The sequence below is a fragment of the Cyprinodon variegatus genome, unplaced genomic scaffold (genome assembly GCF_000732505.1).
Source record: "Cyprinodon variegatus isolate N-32 unplaced genomic scaffold, C_variegatus-1.0 Scaffold752, whole genome shotgun sequence".
NCBI lineage: Eukaryota > Metazoa > Chordata > Actinopteri > Cyprinodontiformes > Cyprinodontidae > Cyprinodon > Cyprinodon variegatus.
In genome coordinates, this window is record NW_015151205.1 from 163,341 (window position 1) to 168,924 (window position 5,584).

Genomic DNA, 5,584 nt, shown 5'->3' on the forward strand with positions numbered 1-5,584 from the left:
CCAGCTCCTCAGCTTGGATCTCTAATTATCTCCTCTGTTATATACATCAAACCATAAAGTTCCTTAAGATGACGTGATGTGAATTGGAAATATAGAAATAAACTGAATAGATTTGAATCATAGTGATGGACTCATCTCCCATTGATCCCAACCCTGGTCCTGGTTCGGACCTTACTGGTCTGATCCACCTGCTACTGGTTTAGGTGGAAGTCTGGACTATAAATCTGATCCCAGAGGACTCTACTGGATCCCTGATCAGCCCGGTACCAATCCGGTGTTTCCGGGTCAGTAACAGAACCACACCAAGCTGAACAGCACCAACCGCTAAAACCTCCGCTTCATCCTCCGGGCCGTCCCCAGCAGCTGGGAGCCTGTTTTCCTCTGCATCCGTCCTCCCGTCTCACCTCAGGAAACAACAGGAAGCAGAGTCCAGCGGATCCGGACCCAGTGGGGGGGCGTTATCCGTCACAGGGAGGCAGCACGCCTTCTAACGCTTCTGTACGGGAAATCAGGGACCGCAGGAGTATCCAAATCATTCTTTCTGAACTTAATCACCAAACAAAGGGTTCATTAAAAACTCCTGGATCAGTCTCAGACCATCAGAACCAACCAGAACCAAAAACATTCACAGCTGCAAGACACAAACCCAGAACCTGGATCAGTCTGGATCCAACAGAACCACAGAGAAAGACGGACTCAGGGGAAGTATAACTTCAAACCGTCTGGATAAACAGAACCAAAAACCCAAACAGAAGGAGCAAAAACAGAGATCCGAAATGTTCAGAACCTCGCAGCAGTTCTAACTCCTCAGGTGTTCCTCCCTGACGTAACGGCCCTTTAAATGACTCTTCCTCACCTGATGATGAAGATGCAAATCCTCCCCAGATTTTCCGGTTTGATCCGGCCCATCTGAGAGTCCAGAGGAAGAAGATTTCCCTCCCTAATGTTATCAGCTGGATGGAAACAAACCCACTTCCTGGTTCTTATCGGACAGGTGAGAGCCGCTGTGTGCCCTGAACTCTGACTGCCAGGCAGCGCCACCGCATCCTTCAGTTGGACCCAAATCCAATGATTTGAATAGATCCCGCTGATGATAACAAACTTCCTGCAGGGCGATTTTCCATCGGATGATGAGTGGAAAAGTTTCTTCAGGTCGCCCTGAGGTTCTGATCCAGGTCCTGCCGACTTTATTAACAAATAAAACATGCCTGGACTTTGACTAGGCCATCAGAGGCACCATTAGCATCTCTGCAGTCTGGGTTTTCCGTGCGGTCCCTGGACCGAGCTGATCCCTGGATTCTAACAGAACCGGGCCATGTGGTTCCTCTGATGAAACAGAACCAGGATGAAATTCACCTGGATTCCTAACAGAACCAGAACTTCATGGGACCACAGCAGTTCTTTGGGGGGAATTCGGTGGAGAGATGGAAAACCTTCCACTTTAACTGGAAGGAAGAAGGTCTTCTACATTTACTACTGACGGAAATCTAAAAAGTGCGGAGTGCTGCAGGTCTGCTGGGGTTTTTCTCCAGCAGCTTTGAACACATAGCAAACATCTGCTTCCAGAATTATCCACTTGGCTGATTCAGTTCTAGACTTTGACTAGACCGTTCAGAGCCGCCCATTGTATCTCTGGGTGCTTCTCTAGCTGAAAGGTGGACCTCCAGGTTTCAGGTCCCCAGACGCCTCCACCAGGTTGGTCCTGGACGGAGCTCCATCTGACCAGCTTCCTGTCCCGCAGCCAGACGCTTCAAAGAACCTTTTTCAACAGGTTCAGATGGGGTCGGCGGTTTTTCTGGGTCGGACAGCTGCTGAGACCGATGGACCAACTTCCAGGGTTTTACAGAGACAAGGAGAGCAGTTTGGACAGATAATCCAGGATTTTAGGAGATAAAACCTGCCGTTAATGGCCGTTAGATCCGAGTGTTTCATAAGAGGCCGTAATTAATGGATTAAACGGAAACTCTGATGTTCTGTTCATTGAGGAACCGAGATTTAATTCATTCACAGAAACCGGCTTTAACCCGACCTCAACGCTTCCAGCTGGATTCCCTCTCAGCTGGAAAACATCAGGAGATGGTTCCGTTTTCCTCTCCGTCTATCCGTCCTTTTAGAAGAACCGGATCGGACCGTTTCTGCTCCTGGCTTGGTGGAAACAGAACCCTCAGACAGAAGGTTCTGGTTCAGATCAGCCCGTTGGACCTGCAGCATTCGGGTTTTCCAGAACCTCAAGGTTCTTTCTGAATCAGACCCAGAACAGAACATCAGAACCGCTCCGTTGGATCTCTGTCACGTGGATCTCTCTCTTTAACTGGACCTGGAGCACCACCTGTCCTTGGTTACCATGGTAACCAGCACAGAGGAGAGCAGCGTCTGTCCCGTCACCATGGTGACAGAGAGGGATGCTGCAGCGATGCTCAATCATGGAGGACTCCGATCTGAAAGGTTTAATCTCAGCTTCTCCTGGAAAAGGTCCATTTCTGGTCCCTGAACTAATCCAGGAACACCGGATCCAGAACCACCTGAACCAGGACCACCTGTTCCAGAACCACCAAATCCAGAACCCTCTGAACCAGAACCACCTGATCCAGAACCACCTGATCCAGAACCACCTGTTCCAGAACCACCTGTTCCAGAACCACCTGATCCAGAACCACCTGATCCAGANACCTGATCCAGAACCACCTGATCCAGAACCACCTGTTCCAGAACCACCTGTTCCAGAACCACCTGATCCAGAACCACCTGATCCAGAACCACCTGATTCAGAACCACCTGATCTAGAACCACTGGATCCAGAATCATCTGATCCAGAACCATCTGATCAAGAACCCTCTGATCTAGAATAACCTGATCCAGAACCACCTGATCCAGAACTATCTGATCCAAAACCATCTGATCCAGAACCATCTTATCCAGAACCCTCTGATCTAGAATAACCTGATCAAGAACCACCTGATCCCGAACCCTCTGATCCAGAATCATCTGATCCAGAACCACCTGATCCAGAATAACCTGATCCAGAACCACCTGATCCAGAATAACCTGATCCAGAACCATCCGATCCAAAACCACCGGATCCAGAACCACCTGATCCAAAACAATCTGATCCAGAACCCTTTGACCCAGAACCCTCTGATCCAAAACCACCTGATCCAGAACCATCTGATCCAGAACCACCTGGCCCAAACTTCATGTCCCAGAATCATGGAGTCCAAACCCAAAAAAGGTTCTGGTTCTGTCATTCAAACTAACTTGAGTTCTGACAGAACCATTTGTGGTACCTGTCCCGGTCTTCAAGCTAACCCGAACACAAAGCTTTCTGATCCAAAACGTCATGTTCCTCAGACACCAGAACCACCGCATCCAAAAGCAGAACCATTTTATCCAGAACCCAGCAGAACCCAGGTTCAAGGCTTAGACTGGACTGATGACATGTTATGTTTGGACTTAACGAGTCACCGCAGCCTCAACCAAAACCGGTTCTGAACTGATTCAAATGGGCTCATGGAGTTCTGATTCAGAGTATACATATTCAAGACACGGTTTGGGTCAGAACCGTCCAGTCAAGGAGTCATGAAGGAGTGGCTTGGTCCCAGATGGAACGGGGGAGCTTCCCACTGCCCCTGAACGCACCGCCCCAGAGGCATGACATCACCCAACACAAAAGGAGGAAGGAGACTCGTCATGATGTCATTTTAGGGGCCGAGCCAAGAACCACGTCGGGCTGGAAGGATCCTGATCCAGCAGGAAGTCCAAGAAGCGTCTAACTTCCTGAAACTGGACTTTCAACCCCAAGTCAGAGAAGTGAGTGAGTATTCCAAGAGACGGGAAAACATTCCAGATCTTCAGGGACGGATCCTCCAGCAGCTGGAGCTGAACACACGCAGAGTTCTGCCAAGCAGACTGGTTCCGCCTGCAAGCCGAATACGAGCCGCTCCAGAATCTCAGAGCGAAATTTATGGTTAATGACAGAAAACTAAACCAGGTGATGGAATGAAAAGAACCGGATTAGAAAGACGGGATCAGCTTTTCTGACCAGAACACCTGAAACCAGCTGAAAGGTTCTGGATCTTCATCAGATTGGACCCAAGATCAACGGGATTCTGGTCCTGAAACATTACTGTTAACCACCAGCAGGTGGCGCCTGCAGCAGAGTTCCAACCAATCAGCTCCGAGTTCTGATTCTATCGGAGAACAGGAACTTTTTTCTTCTTAAAGGAAAAGTCCGGTTAGCAAGAAATAATCAATGGATCAATATTTATACGTAAAATACGTTTGCAGTGATTAATTTAGCGGTAATCATTAAAAAAATAAAACAATATAATTTTCGTGGCGATCACTGAGTCTGGGAGCGGCCATTTTTGCCTGAATATAGTAACCCCTCCCTCCCGCCATCTGCTATCTATTGTTAATGTCTAGTTTAATTTGTAATTAAAGGTTTATTTTTGTTTAAATTAAGTTTTGTATCATTTTTAAATATTTAATGGAGGAAGGAAAAGAAATATCAGCCTAAAGAATCTCCAGGTATAAATAAAAAAAATGGATATAAGATTTAATAACAAGAAAAAGAGAAATAATTTATTGAAACAAGCTGAACAACACTAATTTAATGGTAACAAGAAGGCAGTAGGTGGAGCGGCATCAACCAATCCGCCGTCGGCTCCTCAAAAACATCAAGCATCTGTGAAACAGGAAGTGCAGAGCGCTGACGCTGCAGCAAGCAGGAAGTGACATTCCCTAAGAGGAGACTCCTCTTCCTGTGTTGGGACGGTAAAAACAGCAACAGCTGAGAGACTGGGAAAAAAAACAGACTGGGAGGATTTCTGAGCTGCAGACGACCAATCAGCTTGATTGGAACCAATCCTAACGTCTATACACTGATTGGTTCTGGGACGTCCAGACAGCCAATCAGCTCCTAGATCTGATGATCAATAAATATCTGAAAATCGTTCAACTTTAAATTAGAGGAGAAGTTTGGAGAGAAACTGTTTGAACGACACTGTGTGTGTTTATGTGACCTATTTAGGACCGTCTGTGGTTCATTTACTAATCTTCTGAGGACTAACAGGCCTTATGGGGACCAAAGCCTGGTCCTAATGTGGCAGACCTCCATTTTAACGATAGAGTCAGGCTGTGTCTGAACGTCCGCCTAACCGCTATATAGGGCACTGTTTACAGGTAACGCCATTATAGACGAGCGTCTGAATGTGTACCATGAAAAGTAGCGATCATCCACGGTCACTAGACAAACAGATAAATCCCAGAATGCTTTGCGTGGAGAGCTCTCCTCCCAAAGCATTATAGGATTTTCTGTCACGTCGGCCTGCACTAACGAAGATGGTGCAGGCACCGTGTGTTGGAGGCGGGTCATGTGACCAACGGAGGAGCGAAAAGTAGTGATAATCTGTCTGAATGGTCAGTTAACTGAGTTCACTATAAAGTTCACTTTAAAGTCCCCGCTCTATATAGTGATGGAGGGACTAGGGGTTAGGGTGGACGTTCAGACACAGCCTCAGTTTAGAAGAATGAGGTGAATTAACTTTAGGTAAAGGTCAGGGTAAAGGTCAGGGTAAAGGTCAGG

General features: G+C 47.3%; 1 protein-coding gene across 2 annotated transcripts in view; it reads right to left on the reverse strand.

Annotated features, from left to right (window-relative positions):
- Positions 1–5,584, reverse strand: part of LOC107098152 (serine/threonine-protein kinase D3-like) — a 31,696-nt gene that overhangs the window by 21,205 nt on the left and 4,907 nt on the right. Inside the window, exon 1 of one of the 2 annotated variants that reach the window (XM_015395651.1) lies at positions 857–954. The exons of the other annotated variant lie outside the window; for it this stretch is intronic. The gene's annotated coding sequence lies outside the window, so the exon portion shown is untranslated. Of the gene's footprint in view, positions 1–856; positions 955–5,584 lie in introns of those variants that run through there. 2 annotated transcript variants of the gene reach the window in all.